The sequence below is a fragment of the Megascapheus bottae genome, chromosome 6 (assembly GCF_031878675.1).
Source record: "Megascapheus bottae isolate mThoBot1 chromosome 6, mThoBot2.hap1, whole genome shotgun sequence".
NCBI classification, from domain to species: Eukaryota; Metazoa; Chordata; class Mammalia; order Rodentia; family Geomyidae; genus Megascapheus; species Megascapheus bottae.
Window position 1 is genome coordinate 4620840 of NC_143514.1, and position 27411 is coordinate 4648250.

The 27411-nt window shown below is 42.8% G+C and overlaps 1 protein-coding gene across 5 annotated transcripts in view; it reads right to left on the bottom strand.

The window, feature by feature from the left end:
- Lrrc8d (leucine rich repeat containing 8 VRAC subunit D) overlaps nucleotides 1-27411 on the bottom strand; it is a 93590-nt gene that overhangs the window by 44467 nt on the left and 21712 nt on the right. For 3 of the 5 annotated variants that reach the window (XM_090334127.1, XM_090334123.1, XM_090334122.1), the window contains one exon: nucleotides 26738-26883. The exons of the other annotated variants lie outside the window; for them this stretch is intronic. The gene's annotated coding sequence lies outside the window, so the exon portion shown is untranslated. The remainder of the gene's footprint in view (nucleotides 1-26737; nucleotides 26884-27411) is intronic. 5 annotated transcript variants of the gene reach the window in all.

The window sequence follows — 27411 nt, forward strand, 5'->3', positions numbered from 1 at the left end:
TCATGAGAATGCAGTTGCATGAAGTATGCAGACAGAACTCACAGCAAAGTCAAATAGCTAAACATCTTCATTATCAATTAAATCTACTTCAGACATTTTCTTAATCCTTCAGGAAACTCTAGAAGATCAGGAATTGAGAAACCAGTATACACGAGAGATGATCCTGTGCTGGAATTGGTTCATGTCTCATCTCCTCAGTGACAAAACTGAGCAAAGTCTCGATCAAAGGACTTCCATAAAGAATAAAGAAAGCATTAACAGCGATATGCCAATGGCTCATGCCCTGTAATCCCAGCTACTCAGAAGGCTGAGACCTGAGGATCACAGTTTAATGACAGCTTGAGCCTATGAGACTCTTACCTCTAATTAACCAGCAAAAAGCCAGAGGGAGCTGTGGCTCAAGTGGTAGTACAGTACTTAAATACAAAAGCTCAGAGACAGCAGCCAGGCCCTAAGTTCAAGTCCCAGAACCAGTAAAAATAAACAAAATAAAAATCACTTACAGCTCACTAATCAAACTCTATTTCCCCTTTGCTATTTTTAGAGCTTATTGTCTTGGCACTGAGTGGTGAAACCTGGACTGGATAGGTTAACATTTCTAACAACAGCTAGAACATACTACGTTCCAGCTCCAGATAATAAGGTTGGTCCATTGTATACCCAAGGCAGCTCAATCCAATGAGCACTTCCTGAGAAAGCACCACCTGCTCTGAGCCATGTGGTGGCACAAACTGACATTCAACCATGACTCTGGTCCTAAAAGAATTTGTATTTAAATTGGAGATAGAATACACTTTCAGAAAAGTGACATTCCAATGTATAAAGTTCCAACAGAAGATGGAAAAAGCAGGCAAAGTACTGCATAAGACTGCCAATGGAGGCCGGTGCTAGCCCACTCCTGTAATCCTCCATACTCAGAAGCTAAGATCTGACAGTAGTGGTTCAAAGCCAGCCTAGGCAGGAAAGTCTGTGAGACTTTTATCTCCATTATCCACCAGAAAACCAGAAGTGGACCTGTAGCTCAAAGTGGTAGAGCACTACCTTGCAGCAAAAAGAGCTCAGGGACAGCGTAGATGCCCTGAGTTCAGGCCCCAAGAACAACAGCAATAAAAAGATTGCCAATGGACACTAAAGATATTCAGTCTATTCATTTGTAATAAATCGTGGATGACCATAAATTAAGGGTTGACAATGTTTTCCAACTGTACATAAGTCACTAAGATTTTAAGTATATAGTCACAGAAACCAGTAACTTTTGAGATAATTCTTCAGTTACCTAGTAAATATTCATGTCAGTTGTTGAAACAAGAAAGTTAACTGAAAATCAAGAAATCCTACTGCTATCATAAAGTAATTCTACTCCTATATCTAAATTAATACATTCTAAGAATCATAAACTTTGAATTCCGTTTAAATGTATCTTTTGAGTAAATAAACTAGCCTTACTACAATTCCTTATATTCTTATACTACTCCTGTGTATTTATTCTAATATATACATATGTGTATAATATTCATATATTAAATATATGCATATACGTATACACACACATATTTACTCTTAAAATATATTTAAAAGATATTGTGGTGAAATGGTGTCTCCTAAATTTTTGGACCCCAGAAGACTACTATGGAGAGGCACATTTGAGGAAAGCATGTCTGTGTGTTTTTAATTAATCATTAATGAGATTCCAAATACCAATTCAACTTCAGGTAATTATCCACTGGCATTCTTTAACAAAGCACAAAAGACAAATTTTCTTACATGAAATTACCCAGGAGACTGGATATTTAACCCTGGATAAAGAGAGGATAAGCTGACTTTGTAAACGTAAGACAGCTGCTAGAAAAGCCCCCAGATAGCCATCACGTCGCTTGGGGTCTGTACCTCCCAGCAATGGGCAAATAAATTTGTCTTGACTAGTATTTTATTGTAAACAGCTTACATAACTTTGCAACCTCCAGGCATGAATGAAAACACAGGAAGTAACTCTGGCGAGTATCATTCCAGTGCTAGATTATTACATTCTTCATCTCAGACATTGACTTTGAAGTTACATTACTTAAAGTCAAAGTCTAGGTCTAGACTGAATATAGGAGACTCCACCTACAGAACAAGTCAAATTTAAATCTTCAAAGAATAAAATGCCCAGCATAATACTAGCTCCACTGTAAAATTAACCAAATTGAGCAAATACTCATAACATGAACTGTGGGGGAATTTAGGTCCTTGACTCCAATAAAGTCTGTCTTCCTTACACCAAACTTCAATGCTGAGGAATCCTCCTGTAGGAACATAGGTTACAATCTAACGTCCTTTAGAAATTCTAAACATTTTTTTCTTCTTAATGTACAACCAAGAAGCTTTAAGATGCTCTGCATCCTTAGTCACCAAATACATGCAGACCAAAAGCCACAATGAAAAAGCATTTCGCACCCACTAGTATGGCTATTAATAATTTAAAAAAAAAGATAAGGAGTGTAGGCCACTGGGTGAGGAAACAAGCCACACCTGGATAGTGGGAATGTAAAATGGCACAGCTATTTTGGAACTTACTTTCATAGTTCCTGAGGACATTAAAATACAGAATTAAAGATGTCCTTTAATTCTAGTCCTTGGTAGACATTCAAGAAAAATTAAACCCAGGCCTCCTAAAACATTTGCACTAAACCAAGTGCAGTGGCTCACGCCTGTAATCTTGGCTGTCAGGACACTGAGATCTGAGGATCAAGGTTCAAAGCCAGCTTGGGCACAAAAGGACCTGAGACTCTTATCTCCAATTAACCTCTAGAAATGGAAGTGGGGCTTACCTCAAGGGTAGGGATGGAAGATAGCCCTGAGCTGAAGAGCTCAGGGACAGCACCCAGGAACAGAGTTCAAGTCCCATGACACACACAAAAAATGCACTAACATTCATATAGCCACATTATACACAACAGTGCAAACATGAGATTCACAAAATGCCTACTGACCAGTGAAAATGGATCAAGAAAAATGATATATTTAGTGTGTTTTGCCATATAAAAAGATGTTTCCCACTTATCTGATTATACAAGACTACTGAATAACATGCTTAAAATGCCATTTATGTAATGGAATATTACTACTTGTGTGTGTATGTGTAATTGGGGCTTGAATGTAGGGCCTTGTGCTCTGGGTCAGTTTTTTCACTCGAGGCTGGTGCTCTACCACTTAGCCATAGTTCCACTTCTGGATTTTTGCTGATTAACTGGAGACTAGACTCTCTCAGACTTGATTGCCTGAGCTGGTTCTGAACCTCCATCTTTAGAACACAGCCTCCTAGATAGCTAGGATTATAAGTATGATTCACCAGGACATTGGCTTATAATGGAACAGTATATGGCAGATGTAAGGAATAAAATATTGGACCGGGACTTTGACCTAGTGGTAGAGTGCTTGCCTAGCATGCACAAAGACCAGGGTTTGATTCCTCGGTACCACATACATAGAAAAAAGCCAGAATGGTGGTGGCTCAAGTGGTAGAGCTCTAGCCCTGAGAAAGCCCAAGGACAGAGCTCAGGCCCTGAGTTCAAGCCCCAGGACTGGCAAAAAAGTAAAAGAAAGAAAGAAAATACTGACATATTACTGCTGCACCCTAAAAAAAAAAAGATGTAAGCCGGAAGTGTGGCCTATGGTAGAGTGCTCGCCTAGCATGCATGAAGACATGGGTTCAATTCCTCGTGCCACACACAAAGAAAAAGTCAGAAGTGGTAGAGGGCTAGCCTTGAGCAAAAAGTGTCTAAGGACAGTGCCCAGGCCCTGAATTCAAGCCCAGGACTGGCAAAAATTAATTAATTAATTTGTTAAAAAGATGTATAAATTGCAAAACTCCACTTATATTAAATGTCCACAATAAACAAAGAATAATATTGCACAGGGACAGATGGCACTGGAATGGGATCGTTACCAGTGAGTTCAAGTAAGTAAATACCTAAGATGCTGGTGACTGTTTCACAACTGGGAGAAGGCATTAACTAAGCACCACTGAATTGTACCCTTTACATGGTCCAGTCCTATAGAGTAATTATTAATCAGCTGGTTCAAATATATCCCTAACAGTCTGGGAATGGAGCTCAGCTCCAAGGCAGAGCATTCACCTAGCATGTGCATGGGTCTCAGTTCAATCTTCAGCACCATGAAAAAATAAAAACAAACAAAAAAGTGAGTTGCGGAGTCCTTAGGCAAAAGTCCTTCAGCTTTGGAGCCTACGTCAGCACCAACGTTTCCTTTTGATGCTAAGTACAAGGGTTGGACATAGCTGTGACACGATCCCGGCCTCTTGTTGGCTTGGGCCATGCTCCCTTCACCAGTACTCCATGCCAACGTGCAAGCAGGACTGCAGGGTTACCTAGGGAACCAGGAGCAATGGAGACCGAGTGGCCTCAGTGACACCAGAAAATAGCTTCACCATCCTCTCACCTAGAAAAGGTTTTGTAATATGAAGAGATAGGCAAGGAGGCTAGGGAGTAAAAGAAATGAAACAGATGAATCACATCATACAGAATCTTCCAAAAACATCATGACCTGATGGCACATGTCTGCTTGAGAAACTAGGACTGCGAAAACACACTGAAGAGTCTTCTCCAGGGTGACCTTCCAATTTCTGTTGTCAACTCACTGTTAGCCTAAAACAACCTGAGAGCACCTACCTGACATGTGAACCAACGGTTCTTATCACTGTGATGCAGACTCATCTTTAAGACCACTCCCAGGTCATCATACACAACAATAATGTGAAGTTGAAGACATCTTCATTGAGCAAGACCTTGACTCCACAGCACCAGACATGACAAGCAGAGGAGTGGCCACAACACTCACTGTAAGGAACACATGCACAGGGCTGGCAGCTGTGACGCAGGCCCATGCAGCTACGCCCCACCAAGGTCAAGTGACATAAAGTATTCCTGATTGGCTGGCAGGAAGGTTTCACTAATTCAAAGAAGACCAAGAAGATTAACAAGACCAGGGAGGGGGGATGTCAAGATGTTTTCAAAATAATGTCAGTGAGTCATTTCTGTTATCAATTGATCTACTTCTACAGTCTGACACTTAGCTTCATGCTAAAAACATTAAAACTTTTCCACATCCATACAAACTGAGAGATGACTGTACATCTGTTACTGGTCTTAGCAATAGCTAAGATCATATATATATATATATATGTATATATATACATACATGTGTGTGATATATGGTATATATGATACTGATTGCATTAACTCTGGATAAACTAATCTTTCATGCTTGGGCGGGGGGTGGGGGGGAGGGGGGTGGGGGAGGTTGGCTTCCTACATGCTTAGCCAAGCATTCGAATACAGAACTTTATACAGACCCTTGGTGGTGGGGGGGTATCATTTTCTATTTTTTTTCCTTTTGCAGAACTGGGATTGAATTCAGGGCCTATTCTACTCCTGAAGAGACACACCCTCAAATCCTTTTACTTTTATTTTGTTTTTCAGTTAAAGTCTACCCAGGATTAAAGACTTGTACCTCAACATTATCCCTACCCCACCCAGCCCTTTATTTCTTTCATTTTGAAATAAGCTTTCCCTATATTGTCCAGGCTGGCCTAGAACTTGAACTTCCTCTTGAGTACTTGGAATTACCTTATCTATTATCTAGCTTTATTCTCATTTTTGGATGAATAGACTACTGTATTTCCAACAAGAGAATTTTAGTAGTCATTAACATTAAAACTGTAACTCAAGCTGGGTCCCAGGGCCTACAATCCTGGCTACTCAGGAGGCTGAGATCTCAGGATCGCAGCCAGCCCAGGCCAGGAAGTCTGTGAGACTCTCATCTCCAATTAACTGCCAGAAGTGGTGATGTGACTTAAAGTGGTAGAGTGCTAGTCTTAAGCAAAAGAGCTCAGGTATAGGGCCCCTTCCCTGAGTTCAAACCCCAAAACCACCAACAACAATAACAATAAAACGAACTCAATGACTGCTCACTGTCAAGAGTTGTTCTGATAGCCAAGCAGTCCCAAGTGAGCAAGAAGGTCTTTTAATCCAGAACATTCTCCTGACTAAGATATCCATGCACCTAAGTATTCTCTGCATTAGCATTATCAAGGTCAAAAGACAAGTCTTACATATGTTTGGAAGCAAGGCAACAACTTTCTACCTAAAAAAAGAAAGATAAATATGTGATTTCATTTTGGCAAAAGAACACTCATTCACTATATTCATTTAAAATTTAAAAGTATTGTTTGCATTTACTTGTGGTTTTTCAATGTTTTATTACATATTGCAAAACTGTTTGAAGTACACATCCATTTCATGTTTGCATGTGTGTGGTACAATTAATTAAAGCTGACTGAAGTCCATAAAAGGGGAGTTGCTAAAAACAAGCAAACAAAAAACTCCTTTTAAAGGAAAGCAGCACGTGCATGGGCTGTTTGGAAAGCACTACTACAAGCAATAATATGGGAGTGATTTGGATCATGTTCATTCATTGAGATCCCGGATACAGTGGGAAACATGCTGGACATATTTAGCCTCTCCTGAGGCTTGAAATCTACTAGGAGAAGGAAGTAACTATAATACTGTACATGCAATGTGGGAGATGTGTGAGGTACTACGGAAACAGCAGGGCGGTTAAAGAAGGCTTCTTGAAGCATATGACATTTGAGACAAAAGAGAGAAACAAAAATGAGTTCACTGGCTAAAAGTGAAACAGAGGAACAAAACAGGTGCTAGGCATGACACACCCTGCTCAAAGCTGGTGGTCATGAAGCTTAGGAGATCAGAGGCATAGGAAATGAGGCTGTGTAGGTTATCTAGTGCATGCAGAGGACAGGGAGGCAGCGGACAAGAGGAAGAGCTCTGCAATGAAGACAGTGGCAGGGAGTTCCACACCGCAAGACTTTAGGTTTTCTTACGGCACCTGCTTAAACGAGGAGAAGGATGCCACTGGCTATCATACCACATTTCTGTTTTAAGGCAACCTCTAAAACTTTAAGGTGTAGAGATCCCTGGAGGTCAGAGGCAGGGATGGGGCCTGCAGTGGCCCAGGCAAAGACTCACGATGTCACAATGTCAGTGGAGTTCAGCACGCCAAAGGGATTCAGAGATAGCAGACAAATTTAATCTAAGAATTGAAGTTCAGGATTGAGTAGCCTTGACTATTCATCCTAGGGAGAAGTGAAATGAACAGACTCCATCATGGGAAGTGTCTTCCACAAGATGGAAGAATTACAAATCCCTGCAAATTGAGGACCACCTGCACTCAAAGACTGCTTTGTGCAAGTTGTATGAAAACGTATTTTTGTTTGTCTTATAATTGTATACCTCTGCATCTATTATGAATAATGTTTAAAAACAGACAAACACAAAAATACTATTGACTCACACCCAGAGGCGGAAACCTTCAAAACAAGCCTCTGTTCTTTCTGGAAAGTCTTGGTTCAAAGGCAAAAACACAGAAAACAGACAAATCTTTTGATCCTCGATACTGACACAGTGCTCTAATGCAAGCCAAAGCGCTACTTAAGTCCTTCCATGGATGGGACAATGACAACAGCTCAAAGAGTAGTAGCTATTTAATTTTAAGAGGAATTTAAACACCACCGATAACTCAACTTTTAAGTGAGCAAAGCACCTGGCAGACTTAACCCTGTACAGAACCTCCCTCCAATTCATCATTTTCTAAGAACAACAACTCAGGGAAATTTCTTTTCCATGACCCACCTTTCAAGAACATTTTTAATATTCCAAAAATGTTTAAAAGACCGGAACAAAGCAATTCTAAAATCTCAAAGGGTCAGAGCAACTGGACTTAAGAATGCATTACACATGAAAGAGAGCAAGCAAAGCTTTCTTTATAAACAGGGCATCTTCACACCAAAGTCCAACAAAACAAAAGAAGAGCTAAACTAACACAGACCAAAGAAAGAAATTGTGTCCAGAAAAAAAAATAATCAAATAAACAGACTTAGTTTTAAAACTAAGCACTACATAAAAGCAAGGGGTAGAAAAGGGAAAAGGAGAGATAGGAGAACTTTGCTAATATTCCAAGCTATTTAGAAGGCTAAGGAGGCAAGCAGAAGAGGATTCTGAGCCTGTGCCTGTGTCCACACAGCCCAGTAACCCCAAACCCAACTACACTCTATCATCTCCCTCTACTTCTACCGCTCTCCAAAGGCTAGACAAGAAGACTATTTACAAGGGCGGTCACTTATCCTAATCAGCGCTCGCCTTATACTCACCACGTGAAGCTCTAAAATGTATCTCAAATAAAAGCCCACTGAATGCACCTAACTAGACGAGGCAGGCACCGCGATCACTCCTGTTTTATACACAGGGAACTGAAGCATGCAAAGGCTCCAAAATTGCCCTAAGTCAAATAGCTCATAAGTGACACAGCTAAGATTTGAATCTACTCTTTCTTCTTTGTCATCTGACTCCGGAGCCATAAGGTTATTTTACTTGTCTCCTTTACTTTTGTATTTTCATTAAGTGAGGATTTGTTTTATAAAAAAAAAAAAAGGACTAAAAGACCATTTTTATTTCTCCAACAGCAAACCCAAATTTAAACAGAAACAAGGTCTCAAATACCTCATCTACAAAACTGTGGGGTTGGGGGAAGGAGCCCTTCTCCTCTGCTGGAAGGCAAGGAAACAGAACAGATGCTCACTGGCTCACCCCTTGCGACAGGACCTTATGCCCTGCACCCCTGCGCACGCGCACAAACACAAACACACACACACACACACACACACACACACACACAGATAAGGGGGGACAGAGAACATGGAGGGGACAACAATTATTGTGCTCTGAAAACTCAGCTTGGAATCTAGTTTTGCCTCACAAGCTGTAACCTGGAAGAAATGTTACACTTTGCAAGTATGCTTTCTCCCCAACCAATGTGTCCAGTTAGACCTGTCTCCTGGACGTGACTTGCATAAGGCACTTAGAAATACAAACCTGTCTGACATTGAGTAAGAGGTCACAAGTGATACCCACAGGAGAAACAAATCACCTAAATCTTTGTCTATTTAAATTAGTCCTGGGCTACAATAGCCAAATAAGCCAAAACTTGCAGAAAAATCATCAAACTTGAACAAAAGAGTCCGATCAGAATAAAAGATTTCTAGTTCTGTCTTGGTAACCAGAAAGGCCCAACAGGTAGAGAACATCCTTGAGCCATAGTGAAGTGACGCCAAGATCTGGAGCCTAGAATCACATGGGGAGCTGCACTGGGATAGAAGAAAATAACTACAAAGCTAGGGCTACAGCTCCCTGATAGGCTTTTTTCAGGGGGGGGGGGGGCAGGAGTGCTGTCCTTTATTCTTTTCACTCAAGACTAGTGCTCTACCATTGGGCCACAGCTTGATTCGTGTGTGTGTGTGTGTGTGTGTGTGTGTGTGTGTGTGTGTGTGTGTGTGTGGTGGAGATAAAGAGTTTCACAGACTTTCCTGTCCAGCTGGCTTCAAACCCTGATTCTCAGATCTCAGCCTCCTGAGTAGCAAGGATTACAGCTGTGAACCACCAGCACACAACCAATATGCCTTTTTTCTTTTTTTAAACAAGCAAAGTAACTAAACACAAAAACGCAACCTTAAAGTTGGAATAGCAGTAAGTCCAATTGGTGCTGGAGTTCACAAATGTACCTGGGGTACATTCTCCCTCATAGGGAGCAGGTGCTTTTTTTTTTTTTTAATATGAAGAATTATACTTCAATGACCATGTTACTTTGCTCTCTGATTGCCCATTTCATTATTTAGAGAAGAAAATCACAGCATCAAGGAACCCTAATATGACTTCCTACAGTGTACACTAATGAGGTGCAGTCACACTTCTCCATGGTAGGCTCTGCCAAACAAGCAGATCTTCAAGCCATTTATAGTGAGTACAAGTTTCTATATTGCCTCTGTAGTCTCTACAAGCTATTTTCTAAAGTTATGTTTAATGTTCCCTGTAAAGGACCTGAAATGTTTTCTCTAGCCTTGTCCTATCTGGACCTGGATCTGAGATGATAGATAGATAGATAGATAGATAGATAGATAGATAGATAGATAGATAGATAGATAGATAGATAGATAATCAGAGCATGGATGGCTCGTGCATGTAATCCTTGCCCTTGGGAGGCTGAAAATAGGAAGCTGAGTTTCTAGACCGGCGGAGGCAGAATACTGAGTCCATAGTGGTCCACCCCTGTCCTCCCAGGCTAGCTGAGAGGGAAGCTGGGATTCAGAGGATCATGGTTTCAGGCCAGCCTGAGCAGAACGTAGGAGATTTCACCCAGTGGCATACACATGTCATCCCAACTACAACAGTAAATCCAATACAGGTAGATTGTGACCCAAGAGCATACAACCTGCAGGATCACCAGAAGAAAGCAACAACAAAAAGTGGCAGCAGGGACCCTTCTGTCAGGTTCACTCTGGTACAGCTCAAAAGGAAATCTCTCCTCTTGTGAAGCTAAATTCATCTCCATGCAACTTTAGCTACTTTCACCCCCAAAAAACTACTGTATCTGTACCAAATGAGGTTTCCTATTAAAGTTCTTGTTGACTACTTTTTTAAAAGTGAGATGAAGAACATTCAAAGAACCTTAGGGGAAAATCTCAAGACAAAAGTCTTATAACATATTGCAAATGACATAACTGGATTGGAGGGTGATGAGTAAGTTGCCCTAGGATGAATTTTGTTGTTGCTGTCCCCACTCCAACTACACTAACTACTCATCTAATATTAAACACTAGGCCAGGCACTGGTGGCTCATGATTAAAACTGTAGCTGTTCAGGAGGCTGAGTATTCAAGGCTCACAATTCAAAGCAGCTTAGACAGAAAAGTCCATCAGACTCTTATACCACCATTAACCTGGGGAGGGAAGATGGAAGTACATGTGTGGCTCAAGTGGTAGACTACCAGCCTTGAGCAAAAAAGTCAAGCAAGAGAGGTCCGGAGTTCAATTCCCAGCACCAGCTGCATGCATTCATACACATTCATACATGCTCACATGCATGCACACATGCATACTAAAAAAAGGCAAAGAAATTTATATGTGTAAATCTCTAAAATATTTTATACATGGCATGGAAATAATTATTAAATGGACATTCATTTAACCATTGTAGACATTACTTTGATGCTCTTGTAAGGCACAGCCAAAGTAATTTTTGGTTTTTTAAAAGTAATTTTAGAATTTTCAGTTCACTTTTCATAATGCATTTCTCTAATATCTAGATTTCATACTGGGCATTTATTTGTGGCAAGAGGGAGTACAAACTCTCTCTTTCTCTCTCTCTCTCTCATTTCAAAGAGCAAATGAGTAGACACACAGACCAGACGTCGTCATGCCACAAATGGATGAAAAGGCAAGTCAAAATTAGTGCTTTCCAATCTTGCCTAAGAGTAGTTATTAAAGCATTATGGTTTATATTTATAAAAGCAAAGATCACCTATTATACTCAGGGTTCTTTGGGGGAAGAGGGGAGATGCAGATAATCCTCTTTGCCTGTATTGAAAATAATGAGGGGATTAGTCCTTCCTCCATTTACAGCCCCCAGCCCCCAAACCATTTCTGGTGTTCACAGCTGTATGAGAAGAGCAAGAAGTTACACTGCAAAGTCCTACAAGCTAAAGACCAGGGAAGAGTCCAAGAACAGCCTGCCAAAGACACCCAGACCCACAGGGAAGTGAGCCAAGACAGCTATAGCCCCTTAATTCTTTTTCTGCTTATTTTTTTTGAAAGACAGGACAAAGATACAAAGAAGTTCTGGATATAGGCTGGGAGTTTGGCCTAGTGGTAGAGTGCTTGCCTAGCATACACGAAGACCCAGGTTCAATTCCTTGATACCACATACATAGCAAAAAAGCCATGCTGTGGTGCTGTGGGCTTGAGTGGTAGGGCTCTAGCCTTGAGAAAACCCAAGAACAGTGCTTAGACCCCAGGACTGGCAAAAAAAAAAAAAAAAAAGTTCTGGTTAAAGGAAAACCTCAAATATGCAGAAAGAGAATGGTCCAATGAACTCTTATGTTAAAACCCCCCTTTTTTGAAAATGGAAAACCACAAAGTGGACTGATTCCAAAGCCATTCTTAGGGTTCATTCTCACTGTGCAGCCTGAGAAGGAATAGGCCAGGGGTGACAGGTAAAAAGCCCCCATGCTTGTCTTGTTCTTGTCAGCAGAGCTCAGGTGCTGCAGGTATGTGCTCACCCCAAACTAGGAATAGAAAGGATGAAAATTTTAAAACCATAAGAGAATTTTTCTCATTTTCTTATTATGAAATTAAAATTGGGGTGTGGCTCAGTGGTAAGAACGTCAGCCCATCAAGCTGAGTCCACCCTTCCACCCCAAATAGCCCCGTGTTTCTGAAAATGGACGCTCATGGGCTTAGAAGAGTCCCGGCTAGCTTCTAGGATCCTCAGATCTCAGCTTCTTGAGCAGCTAGGAGGACAGGTATATACCACCAGTGCCTGGCTATCATGTAAAAATCACTTTTAAAAAATCAGGTGATGCAGAAAGTTATTTTTAAAAAGTAAAAATCAGGGCCAGGAGTCTGACCTAGTGGAAGAGTGCTTGCCTAGCATGCATGAAGACCCAGGTTCAATTCCTCAGTACCATATACATAGAAAAAGCCAGAAGTGGTGCTGTGACTCAAGTAGTAGAGCTCTAGCCTTGAGAAAACCCAAGGACAGTATGAGTTCAAGCCCCAGGACAAAGAAAGGAAGGAAGGAAGGAAGGAAGGAAGGAAGGAAGGAAGGAAGGAAGGAAGGAAGGAAGGAAGGAAGGAAAGAAAATTTCTATTCTTTTTTTTGGGGGGGGGTCATAGGGATTGAACTCTGGGCCTGGGTACTGTCCCTGAGCTCTTCAGCTCAAGGCTATCACCCTATCCCTGAAGCCACAGTCCCACTTCCCCATTTCTAGAGGTTAACTGGAGATAAGAGTCTCAGGTTCTTTTGTGCCCAGGCTTTCTTTAAACCTAGATCCTCAGATCTCAGCCTCCTGAGTAGCTAGGATTATAGGTGTGAGCCACTGCCATGGCTTCTACACCTTTTTTTAAATTAAGATAATTACTAGCATACATTAGCTGTACAAGGGAAGAGTGTTTATTGTGACATTTCCTTTCATGCATATAATGTACTCCAGTCAAGCTAACATCACTCTCAATTTTAATACTCTGAATGATCTGGTGTACAACCTTCTGAGTTCTTTTTTACACAAATGCACACATTCATAACTGTATTTACTTTGAAGAACTGGTATCAGTTGTAAACTCTAGGGGCAACAACTATACCCTTTTAAAAAGTGTAATTGATATGATAAAAGATAAAATGAAATTACCTAAAATATTCACTTACAACCATAGAAGAAGGGCTGAGCATGTAGCATGTAAAATTTTTGTTGTTGATGAGGATTGAAAGGACTAACCACTGAGCCCAGTCCTCTATCCTTTCACCTTTTACTTGAAAGGCAAATTCAGACAAAAGTATATGCAGTCTATTGAAAAACTCTCTCATTCACAGTATCAACGAATACAGAATTGTTCAGTATAATTGTCCAATATATTTCAAACTATTCAAACACAAATTAATGATAGATGAATACTGACTCATCTTGCCTATATCCCATAAATATAAATCTGCCAATCATTATTAACTGAACTTTTTTTCGTCAAAACAGGCTATCATCATGTGTTCTGGAATAGGGAAGAATTAGTCAAATGTCCTCCCTAAGAACAACATGCAGTTACTATAGCAGATTTCATTTTAAATGCAGTTCAGAGTTTGAGCTGCTGAACTCTTCCTACTGGAACAGCTATGAAGCAATTTCTTGATCTAGAGGGTTTGAAATCAAGTTTAAATACTACCTAAGGACAAAAGTCAAAGAGTCTTCCTCTATTCTTCCTAAACTTAATGCCTGAAGATATTTTTCCATTTTTGTATGTCTATAGCATGTCTTTTGTATGTCTTGGAAATCACACACACACACACACACACACACACACACACACACACACTTAAAAAAACCCTAGCATTATACTTGATTTTCTGAGATTATAAAATGACTGGACAATTTCCCATTGTAAAATTGTAGAATAAGGCTGGAATCTTTGATCTCTACTGTTCTGAGTTCATAATCAGGCTCCTTATGTTTATTTTGAGAAAGCAAATCCTTCCTGTTGCTTCTCAGGAAATGAGGATACATTTATAGCCTATGTCTTAACTTTGAGTTTAAATGGATGGTCTTAATGTTTAAACAATGTTTCACTTCGAAGAATAATTATGGGGAGAAGTTAAGATTTTTTTTAGAAAGAAACTAGAGAAGGCTGAAAAGGAGAGCACACACGTATCAGGATCAAGCTAAAAAGGTGAATTCTATACAGAGTTTTTACAAATGTTCTAACATCCTATTTCTTCCTATGAATAATTTTCCAAGCACTAAATTGCATAATAGCATAAAGGGAATAAAAGGAAATGCTCAAGTTTCTCTCAGATCTCTAAGAGCCTAGAGAAAGATTAGGCTTAATTTTAAAATGAGTGTCCTATCACCTGCTTAGGCTTGTTAAATTATTATAGTAATCTCTGGAGCCACTTACCTGGCCAGGATTCACCTTTTAATGTCAGCCATACCCCTGGGGCTTTAAAGTATTATCCCTGCTCTTAAATGAAGTTAAATGATTTTGGAGTAAACTTTCCAAAAAGAGAAGAGACCTTACTCAAAAGAACTGAAATAATCCAACTTCTTTATGGACTAAGGAAGTCAAGGTTCAGTAAAGGAGGTGACAGAGAAAGGTAAGGGGTTGTAATACTCAGCCTTCTCCAAAAATTTCTCTTCTGGGATGCCACACTTTCAACTAGAGCGCAGCCCCGTGAAAACAAAATGTAGTCAGGTGCTTGTGGCCCATGCCTGTAATTCTAGTTACTTAGGAGGCTGAGATATAGGATCATGGTTCAAAACCTGCCTGAGCAGAAAATTTTATGAGACTCTTTTCCCAGCTAACCAGCAAAAAGCCAGAAGTGGTGGTGGTATGGTTCAAGTGGTACAGAACCAACCTTGAACAAAAAAGTCAAGCGAGAGCTTGAGGTCTTGAGTTCAAGGCACAGTACCAGTACCAGCTCAAAAAGAGAGAAGGAAAGAAAATGCAGGAAGGAACAGAGATGTATACTGACTGTCCCTACCCTTATGACATGACCAAGTCATCTGTGACCAGTGAGTGACTCACCAGGGGACTGCATCTCACAGCAGGAGGAACACAGAGCAGAGTCCCCAGTCTACTCCTATGCCACTTCCTTCACAGCTCCCTGCTCCAGTCTGTCCCCTGTGCCAGCGTGACCTCCCTCCCATTGCCATGCAGTCAGAAAGCAGGCACGTGGGCACAGGGATCTGACGGCTGTCTTGGTCTGTGCTGCCAACTCCCAAAAGGCACTGACCTAAGAGCTACTCTCAGAAGACCCCACGGAAGAGAAACTGCTCATGCTATCCTGGACACTTAGGTTTTTGTCTAATGGTACACAGGTCTCACAGAAGTCCTCAGAACTACAGGAGACTGGGAAGGACATAAACCTTAACTTCTAACTGAAAGATGGAGGAAGATGAGGGAAGCCTTCAAAGACCTTAAGAGATGTCTAAAACTAGGGCTCATGTTTCCTGCTCTACAACCGACTATTCCTTCTGTCTTCCTTTTCTTCCCTTTCCCAAATCCTTAAGCTTCTTTCCGTCACTAGGCAAACATTTTAGGGAAGGCCTGTGTTCTAACTTCAGAGATTATCCACACTATGCACATTATCTATCCACCAAGATAAAAGCCAACACCCACCATCAATGCCAAGCCCCCACTGAACAATGGACGGCTCTTGCTCCTCCCGAGTCAGGGGGTCTCCTTCCTAAGGGAACTGTTCTGAACTTTGAGCTCACTCTTCAGGGTCCCTCACTCCTTCCTTTCTGAGAATACCCAAGCCAGTAAGAATGAATGTCATTCCCATCCTCCCCTCCCCTGCACATTCAGCTGCAGTCATGTCTACCTTTTCTCCTCTTTGTCCCAATGGAATGAATGTTCTGAGCCCCGGCTAACACAGCTCCTTTGAGGCTGCTCGGCCCCTTTATCTCTTCTGGAACCCCTCCAATGGTTCTTCCCTCTGCTGCTTTTAGTCACTTCCTGTTCACTACTCAGCTAAACCATCGGTTCACATAAAAATAATCCTTCACAAATATGTATATACCTTTCTCCTACTTTCCTTACAAGCAACAATCCAGATTTAGACTTCACATCTCTTCTGACTTACCAAGTGAATGCTTGATGGCTAAAGCCAGAGACACTCTCACTCTCTCTTCACTCTAAGTGACCTTGCTGTGACCTCTGACCCCCAACGTAACAGTCCCCTATTTACTATCTGGGAAGTTTCTTACCTGAGCTTTCAGGGAAGATTGATATAGGTATTTTATAACATAATACTTAGTAATCATATATACATATGTGTATACATCCATATACATACAATGCATACACAGATACATATATGTATATATAAGTGTTTTTTTTTTTGCTAGTCCTGGGCTTGAGCTCTGGACCCCGGCACTGTCCTTGAGCTCTTTTTGTTCCAGGCTTGTACTCTATCACGAGCACAGTGCCACTTCTGGCTTTTTCTGTGATTAACTGAAGATAGGTGTCTTATAGACTTTCCTGCCTGGGTTGGCTTCAAACCATGATCCCCAGATCTCAGCTTCCCAAGCAGCTAGGATTATAGGCATGAGGCCCTGTTGCCTGGCATTAAAATTATTTTTGTTTCCAGATTTTTCTGAATCTTCCTGTCTCCTCTTTGTGTGCTCAATCTCAGATCATTTGGGCATGTCTGTTAGAATCTCAGCTGCATTCCTGGCTGTAACAATCCGTTCTAGTCACTCCCCAATACATGCCTTCTCTCCTGGGCCCGCACTTCTCAACACCTTCACAACACCCTAGGTTCATGGCAAGTTGAACTCATTCTTCTCTCTCGAAATTCATTCCTTTCTTCCAATCAGAAAACTCAAGCCATCCTCTTTCTCCCTCTTCCAGCCCTCCTACTCACTCCCTCATCTGAAGAACTCTAGGTTCTTCTCCTAAAAGTTCCTCTGATCCATTCTCTCCATTCAGTTCTCAGAATCATTACTTCAGCTCAGATCCTCCCTATCTCTGCTTGGATTCTAGTGGGTTGGACTTCCAACCCACATACTGTAAGACAGAGACCAGAGTCCTTGTTTTGCCTGTGATGACGCTGCAGTGCGGTCGGGATGGAGTCCATGCACTATATGTTCCTTTTATTCCTTTTCCTTTTTTTTGATCAGTTGTGGGGCTTGAACTCTGCGCCTGGGAGCTGTTCCTGAGCTCTTCGGCTCAAGGCTACCACCCTATCCCTAGAGCCACAGCGCTCCTTCTGGTTTTCTAGAGTTAATTGGAGATAAGGGTCTCACAGACTTTAGTCTCAGCCTCCTGAGTAGTGAGGATGACAGGAGTGAGCTGCTGTGCCCAATGTTGCACATTCCTTCCTCTGCCCCACACTGAACCTGCACCGCGCCTGCCGTCTAGAATGTATTCTCTTGCCCACTCTGGTAAATAGCACACCCCTTCCACATCTAACACCAAAATCACCTCCTTCAGGAATTCTCTCACAAAGAACAAATTATGCCTGCCTTTGTACCCTACTCTCTAGGATTTATCCCAATGTATTCCTACAAAATGCTTTAACTTCCAACTTGCACTGAATGGCTCTGTGTCCCTCAGCTGAGGCAAGGACCTGGTGATTTTCCCACTGTAACACAACAGCTGGTGCACAAGAGGGTAGAGGAGGGCAGAGCAGGGAACACAAGGTCGGTCATAGGTGGAGCTCAACCAACATCTGCCAAATGGACCAAGCAGCTTGGCTGTCTATTCTACTAGGATAACTAAGCCAGAAAAGGCTGTCAGGACAGGTGAACCCAATGGCTGGTGAGGGAGCCTACAGGACATCAAACAAGAAATAGGAAACATCTCATCAATGAGGGCCTTGAGGAAGTGTGTAAGTTCAGTCAGGTCACTAGCTGGGGCTGTTACAATCAAACTCAGATTACTACCTAATAAATCCCATTTACAGCATATATGGAAAAGAATTCTAAGCTTATAGAGATTTTCATCTGTCTATGCAGGTTTTGGACTTCAGAAGATTCTGTTCCAATTTTAACAGACTTAGGGCAAGCTTAGTAGATCTCCATAGCTAACTGAAGACTACAATTGTCTCTTCTTTCTTTCTTTCTTTCTTTCTTTTTTTTTTTTGGTCAATTGTGGGGCTTGAACTCTGGGCATGGGCACTGTCCCTGAGCAATTCAGCTCAAGGCTAGTGCTCTACCACTGAGTCACAGCGCCATTTCATCTCTTCTTATATCTATAAAGCATCTTAAGACTAACGCAAAGGCGCTAATGGCTCATCCCTGTAATTCTAGCTACTCAGGAAGCTGGGATCTAAGGATCAAGGTTCGAAGCTAGCCTGAGCAGGAAAGTCTGTGAGACTCTAATCTCCAATTGCCTACCCAAAAGCCAGAAGTGAATCTGTGGCTCAAGTGTTAGAGCTCCAGACTTAAGCAAAAAAACTAAGGGAAATGCCTGGCACAAAAGGAAAGAAAAACAAAGATTGACACAAAAGAAAAATAAAGCTACAGCCTATCATCTATCATTGATATGGGGTATCTTCAGCTTATGTTCACAACTTACCGTGCGGTACTTATTATGGGATCATAATTTGTTTACCGTGGTCATCTCAATTTACAACAAAAAGTCCTGTAACATAATTTGCACTTTGCACAAGCCTTAAGTGTGTGCCCACTTCAGTAAAAAAGTGGCATCTTAAGAAGGAATGAAACTCCAAGAACTAAGATCAGACTGGACTGAAGCAGATCTATAACAAACCAAGCTGAAACTAATGAAGTTTCCCCAATAATAACAGACATCAAGAATTAACACATGTTCAAGAGTATGCACCTACGTATTGCATCCTCACACCTCATAAAACATTCATTCACAACCAGACCAGGGTCACATCATAAATACTAAAGAGGAGCCTTTCAAGTGAGCCCACTGCCCACAGAGAGGACCATGTATGAATGGGAATCCCCACTACTAATAAACAAAACAAACAATAAGCAAAAAGACAGGCACCAGTGGCTCATGCCTGTAACCTTAGCAACTCAAGAGATTGAGATCGGAGGATAGGGGTTTCGAAGCCAGCCCTAGAAGAAAAGTCCCTGAGTCTCTTATTGTCCAATTAACCAACAGAAAGTTAGAAATGGAGATGTGACTCAAGCGGCAGAGTGTCAGCCTTGACTGAAAAGTTTAGGGTTAGAACTCTGGTCCTGAGTTCAAGCTCCAGTACTGAAAAGAAAGGCTAAGTTAATAAAAGTAAACTGTCCAATATGGTAATGGCAAAATGTTTTCAGAAAAGTTGATATATTTCTATTAAATATATTTGTACATATAAATAGGTCCAAACTTCCAATCTTTCTGCCTCAGCTTCCCAAGGGCTAGAATTATTCTCATTATTTGGAATTTGAATATCTCAAATTAAAAATGCAAGTAATGCAATTAATCCTAAAAGCTTATTAAACAGAAAGGAAGCCCAGTAACAGGCAAAGATTTCTTACATTTAATGCAATTAATCCTAAAAGCTTATTAAACAGAAAGGAAGCCCAGTAACAGGCAAAGATTTCTTACATGACTGAAATGCACAAACTGTAGTAGTAAAAGGTGACGTGCTCACCAACTGTAAGGAACTGACAAGGAACTCCGCACAAGAATTCCCCCAAGGAACTTGTTACAAGAAAAAGGGTAGAAAGAGACCCAACAGCTGGGCATAGTGGCTCATACCTGTAATCCTAGCTATTCAGGAGGCTAAGATCTGAGGATTGTGGTTCAAAGCCAGCCCAGGCACTAAAGACTGTAAGACTCTTATCTTCAATTAACCTCTAAAAAATGGGAAGTGGTGTTGTGGCTCAAGGGATAGAGCTATTCAGCTCAAGGACAACACCCAGACCCAGAGTTCAAGCAACAGAGAGGAGGAGGGAAGGAGGATTGGGGGGGGGAGGAGAGAGGGAGAGGGGGAAAGGGGGGGAGAGGGAGAGGGAGAGAGCGTGCCTACGGAAAACAGTAGACTAGGGGCTGGGAGTTTGGCCTAGTGGTAGAGTGCTTGCCTAGCATGCACAAAGACCTGGGTTCGATTCCTCAATACCACATACATAGAAAAAAGCTGGAAGTGGTGCTGAGGCTCAAGTGGTAGAGCTCTAGCCTTGAGAAAGTCCAAGGACAGGGCTCAGGCCCTGAGCTCAAGCACAGAACTGGCAAAACAAAACAAAACAAAACAAAAAAACAGTAGACTAAAGGTTCAAAAAGACAATTCATGGGAAAAGGGAAATTACATAAATGAAGAGTTCTCAACCTCAACAGTAATCAGAGCGAGGCAAAATTAAACTATAGGTTCGATTAACATCTGTCCAGTGGGCAGCCGCCAGGAAATTTGTTCATAAAAAAAGAAGTCATTAAGCAGTATTGGTGAAGATAAAAACCTCATGACCAACCAGCACAGCATACTTATATATGTTGACATCTAGCAATATTGTCATATGCAACTATAACAAGAAACTCATGAAAACCAATAAATTCTATACCCCCAGGTGCCTTATCAAAAAGTAAATATGTCTATATTACATGAAAGGTAGTACTATTCACAGAACAACTGTTGATTCTTTCTCTACTATCCCCATATGTTTAACTGAACCTTTGCAGAAAAGGTAGAAAAGTATACACAAACTGTGATCATTTTTGTATTTTTGCTTGGATGGTTTGTTTTCTTTGGGGTGTGGGGGGGGAGAGGACAAGCTGGTATTAGGGCTTGAATTTGGAGCCCTAAACTCTTGCCTACTTTTTCCACTCAGGACCGGCATTTTACCACCTGAGCCACATTTCTACTTGCAGCATTTTAGTGGCTAAGTAGAGAGAGGAGTTTCTCAGATTTTTCTGTTTAGGCTGGATTTGAACTAAGATCCTCGGATCTCAGCCTCCTGAGTAGCCAGGATTATAAGGGTGAGACACAGTATCTGGATAAAGTGTACTTCTTTTCAATTTATGTTGACAGAGGAAAAAGCAAAAGAAACAGGGAGGGTAATGACTCAGTGTTGAGGTTTGCACAACATTAGACTAAATCTGGACCTTGGCTCTATACAATCTCTGCTTACCTTCATTTTTGTTTTTGCTTTGTTTTATACATAAAACAAGAGTATTATCTACCCTGAACAATATAAAAAGAGTTCCAGAAAATCCATGTAAGGTGCATAGGAAATCTGGGATGTTAGGGGTTTGATGTTAGATGTTTGATTTTTGAAACTTAGTGAAAGAACTTGGTGCACTAACCCTCCTAACAGATTTCAGTGCCCAGCTTAACCCATCCTAAGAGAAAACCCTTAGCTGTTGTTGCAACAAACACGAAGAATCATTAAATAAACAAAAGCTTCTGCCTCACCTTTTCCCTCTGCAGAGCACACTTCCACACACCCACCACAGACTGTACAGGGTAAGAAGATTAGAAAAAGGCTCTTTTAGTTTCTGACAGTGGTCAGGACAGTGCCATTCTGTAATTGTGTTCACAACCCTGGCAAATACAAGGAAGAGAAGAAGCACTGTAATAGAAATGCTCTTAGAAGAAATCCCATTATCCATGACTGAGTCATTGTAAAGACCTCAGAATCTACCATGAAAAACAAGCAGGGAACCACATGAGATCCAAAGTCAGGACTTCCACACCTCACCAATTAAATATAAAACAAAGAAGAGGAAAAAATTCCACCTGTGACTATGTTATGATATTTGTTTTTGTTGTTTTTGTTTTTGTTTTTGGCCAGTCTTGGGCTTGGGCTCAGGGCTTGAGCACTGTCCTTGGACTTTCTCAAGGCTAGCACTTGAGCCTCAGCACCACTTCCAACTTTTTGCTATGTATGTGGGGTACCGAGGAATTGAACCCGGGTCTTCATGCATGCTAGGCAAGCACTCTACCATTAGGCCAAACTCCCAGCCCCCTGTTATAATATTTGAAACCAACTTTTCAAGATTATCTGGAACTTACTATGTAACCTAGGCTGGACTTGAACTCTTGATCCTTCTGTCTTTAGGAAATGGGATTACAAGCATGTTGCCATCATGGCCAGCTCCATCGGGAAAAAACTTTATAACCTGATGGGGAAACATACAACATACCATTTTCTGTCTAAAACTACTGTTTTATTTTAATCTCTATTTACAAACTGTGGACTTTGGGGGAATAGGAAGAGAGATTTGTATACAGAACCTCAGCCCAACTACGTTACAAATAAAAATATATAAGAGGCTGATGCAGGCTCAGTGCCTCATGCCTGTAATCTTAGCTACTCAGGAGGCTGAAGTATGAGGATTGTTGTTCTGCCTGGGCAGGAAAGTTAATTGGACTCTATGGCTAATTAAACACCAACAAGCCAGAAGGAGAGCTGTAGCCCAAGTGGGAGAGCACCAGCCATGAGTGAAAAAGCTAAGAGAGGAGTTCAAGTGCCAGTACCAGCATGAATGCATGTATACACGCACATACACACATGCAACACATGCATATCATATATCAAATTTTATATATATATATATATATATATATATATATATATATATATATATATATACCTCCAGCTGAGTAAGAATTTGGAATCAACTGAGATAAAAACAGTTGTAAATAAGTCAAGATTTTGACATCTTTTAGCATTAAACGAAAGCTTCACTGGGCCGGGAGTTTGGTCCAGTGGTAGAGTGCTTGCCTAGCATGCACAAGGACTCAGGTTCGATTCCTCGGTGTCACATATATAGAAAAGTCAGAAGTGGTGCTATGGCTCAAGTGGTAAGGGTTCTAGCCTTGAGAAAAAAAAATCCAAGAACAGTGCTCAGGCCCTGAGCTCAAGCCCCCAACTGACAAAAAAAAAAGGCTTCTCTACTGGTGAGTGTTGAGAAACACTACTTTACAATTTCTGATTGACAAGACCAGTTTTATTTTACCATATACATGAAGAAAAGTTAAGAGATGGCTTTGAAAACAAGATGAAAATTTTATCTCATGTTTATCTCCACTCTTAGACCTCTCTTGGTCATTAACTTCTCCTTGGCATTTCACATCAAAGCTAGTTTATCCTTTTGCTCTTAGCCTTTTATTGGAAGGGATGATGGCCATGTTAGAAGCTGTAACACAGTTCAGACAGAAATGGCAGTGTGCAATCTATATATCTATATCTTTTATAAAAGAACACCCATATTTTTTTTCTTGCCCTCTTTCCCTACCTTCTCTTCACCTAATGGTCAGACACAGATGCAACATTAAATCTCTATAGAAAGCCTCAACTTTAGCATTGCAAAAGATAGGAAAACAGGCTGGGAGTGTAGCCTAGTGGTAGAATGCTCACCTAGCATGCATGAAGTCCTGGGTTCGATTCCTCAGTACCACATAGACAGAAAAAGCTGGAAGTGGCGCTGTGGCTCAAGTGGCAGAGCACTAACCTTGAGCAAAAAGTGTCCAAGGACAGTGCTTAGACCCTGAGTTCAAGCCCCAGGACTGGCAAAAGAGAACAAGATAAGAAAACTGAAATTCCCATACAGAGGATATTTCAAAGATGTTTATAATGCAATTATATGTGACTGTCCATGCTTTTCTGCAATTAGTTAGCCTCACCTGGGAGGGAAAAGAAATAATTCACAGAAATGGGAGGAGGGAGTACTAGGTAGATACATATACAGGAGGATTCACTAACCTATTTCCTGGGGCATAAACTTCCTAGGAGTAAATCAGAGGAGAGTTTTGTTATACTTAGAAGTTAAAGTATGGGCTGGGAATATGGTTTTGTGATAGAGTACTTGCCTAGCATGCATGAAGCCCTGGGTTCCTTCCCTTCAATACCATATACACAAAAAATAAATAGTAAAAAAAAATTAAGTTAAAATATGATCATCTGACCCCTTGAAAAGATATACTCTCATCAAGCCATGACAGAAGATACATTTAACTTAAAATGTGCTGTTAGAATTTTGGTTGGCAATAAGTCATATTCATGAAAACACAGCTAAGTCTAGTTAATAGACACAGAAGAATGAATTCCAAACACATCCCCATACACACACACACACACACACACACACACACACACACGTGACAAAAAATAAAAAATAAACAACACAACCCTAAGCTCTAGGCCAAGTCTTTCTGGAAAGGTATGGGCAAACACCCAGCAGGGGGTCATTCAAGCCTGCTGGTAGGGGCTCTTTCAGAATGGCAAAGGCACACTTGAATGGGCATTGCTTTCTTCCTTAGGCAGCTACTTTCCAGACCATAGAAAAACAGAGGATCATAAATGGACAGACCCATGTGTAAAGCCCAGCATCTCCATTTACTGATTTTTGTCTTTGATGTGCCTTAGTTATCTGTCTTCATAAACTGAAGTAAATGATCCCTTTTTTTTTTCTTTTTGTCTGTTGTGGGACTTGAACTCTGGGCCTGGGCGTTGTCTCTGAGCTCTTCAACTCAAGGCTACCTCCCTACCCCTTGAACCACAGCATCACTTCGGTTTTCTAGTGGTTAATTGGAGATAAGAGTCTCATGGAGGACTGAAAGTTTGGACTAGAGATAGAGTACTTGCCTAGCATGCACAAAGACCCAGGTTTGAGTCCTCGGTACTACATACATAGAAAAAGCCAGAAGTGGTCCTGTGGCTCAAATGGTAGAACATTAGTCTTGAGAAAGCCCAAGAACAGAGTTCAGGGTCTGAGTTCAAGCCCCAGGACTGGCAACAAAAAAAAAAAAGTCTCACAGATGTTAGTGCCTGGGCTGGCTTTGAACCGCTTTCCTTGGATCTCAGCCTCCTGAGTAGCTAGGTAGAGCTAGTAGCTGAGTAGCCACCGCACCTGGCAAATGATCCCATTTTGATACCTGCTAAATAGAAACAAGATGCAAGAATTGTGCTCTGTAAATACAAAATAGCAATCTAGAAGCTGGAATTATTATCCTTGTTCTCCAATAAGACTTTGGAGTGTCACAAAAACTACTGTAATAGACCTTAGAGCGAAGTGACAGATGCTCAAGACCGAAAGCAAACTAATAAACCAGGAGAAGATGTATACATACACATAAAAACAGACACAGTAGACTATGGGCTCTAGAGGTAAGAATCTCTTCTGGGTGCTGAAGGTAGAAGTTAGTGTAGAGTGCTTGTCTAGCACATGGAAGGTGAAGGAAATAAAGGAAGGAAGGAGGGAGAGATGGAGGGAAAGAAGGAGGGAAGAGGAGAAGAAAAATAGAGTAAAAAGATTTAAAATAAGAAACTCCTTGATGACTTGTTTCCATTCTTGTGATGTATTTAGCCAGAGAATCAGACAGGCCAGGAGGGTGGCCTAGTGGTAGAGTGCTCGCCTAGCATGCACGAAGCCCTGGGTTCAATTCCTCAGCACCATATACATAGAAAAAGCCAGAAGTAGTGCTGTGACTCAGGTGGTAGAGTGTTAGCCTTGAGAAAGCTCAAGGACAGTGCCCAGGCTCTGAGTTCAAATCCCAGGTCTGGAGGGGGAGAGGAAGGAAGAGGAAGAGGAGGAAAGCGGGGGAGAGGGAGAGAGGGTGGGGAGGGAGAGAGAGAGAAAATCATAGACATCTCAATTCAATTCCAAGTTAAATCCACACCCACCTATGTAGGAAGGAAATGAATTGTCCACTTCTTACAGAACACTTTGGCTACTCTCTGCTAATATAATTACACCAATTACTAATAGTATCACAGAGCTCAAAGCCCCTACATTGTTAAGAGATTAAAGTTCTAAAGCACTACTGGAACAATGGGATCTTACCACTCAAATTCCCCCCGTACAGTTAATACCAAAAAGGTGGATGTGGTAAGAAATGTATCAGCCTTCCTGAGTAGGAAGGATTTTCCTTTCAAAGCAAAACGAATCAGGTAGTAACTACATCTCATAAAACACATCACCTGCCCAACCAGGTGAGGAGAGGAGTAGGTACAGAAGAAGACTCTACCCCTGGTGCAACTGTCTCATCAAACAATCCTTCTCCAGCCCACTTCCCTTGCGTGGCCCTCTCCCCAGTCCACCAGGTGGATAAACGAAGGCCAGGCCTTCACTTGGGAGAGCTGATCTGACTTAGTGTGCAGAGAGCTGAGCACCCAGGGGCAGGAAGAAGCTAACGAGTCTACGGCATCTAAGGCCAAACTTCTCCTATCATTTGTTCTACTGGCATCCGAGTGGAGAGGATCGGGACACGACATTGCCATCTATCTGCTGAGACAGATCTTCCGATTTTCCTCCGGTGACACTGGGAAGGCAGCGGCCGGCCTGTCGGGCTCACACTTGCGAGCACCGGGAAGACCCAGTCACCCCGTGGGGCCGACCCCAGACTACACCTCTGGGCCGCGGGGGGCGCAGCCGGGGTCCCCACCTGTCCCGGGCGGCCTGCACCCCTCCTTTGTGATGGAGGCGCCAGGCGAGGGCACCCCGGCCACCCCGCCGACCTCAGCCCACCCCACTTCCCGGGCGCCGAGCCCGGGGGTGAGGAACAAAGAGGTCCTGGTAGACTGGAGGGGGAGCAGGGGCGGGCGGGGGACGGGCCCGCCGCCGTCCCCTCCGGCCCGGCCAAGCCCGCGCACCTGGGCGGCCGCGGGGCCCGCGGCCCGGCCCGGCCCGGCCCGTCCACCGCCCCCTCTCGCGCACCTGGGCCGGCGGCCACCCGCGTCCTCGGGGCGCTGGACTCTCGGCGGGGCGGCGGGGCGGCGGGGAGGCTCCGCTCCGAGGCTGGGACCGCGGCGACTTCACTCCTCCATCCCGGGACCGGCGCGGGGCGGGCGGCCGTGCACTTCCTGTTGGGACACGGGCAGAGGGGCGACAACCCCGGGTCGGCGGGGTGGGAGCGGCACGGGGCGACCCCGAGGCCCCGCCGGGCCGGACCGGGTCCGAACGGACGGGACGGGGTCCCAGCTCGCACCGCCCGGCCGCCCCCGGGGCCGGCATCGACCCCCCACCCTCCCTCTACCCCCACCCCGGCCCCGGGGCGGGCATCGACCCCCTCCCCCCCGCCCCCCCCCAACCCCCCCCCGCCCGTTCCCCTGCTGGCCGCCGCCACCCGGTACCTTCACCGGCGGGGCCCTGGTCCCGGCGCGGACCCAGGCGTCGGTCTGCCCTCTCTGCCCGCCCGCCCTCCCTCCCTCCCGGGCGCTCCCGCTGCTCCCCCCTAGCTCCCACGAAGGAATCACCTCGGGGAAGGTGTGGGGACCAGAGGGAGACTTCCCCGGGGAGTGGAGGCTGGAATTATGCAAATGGTGAAGTTAGCAGCCACATCCCCACATCCACTCCAGGATGGGAGATTACTTGTCCTGTGCCAGGCTGAC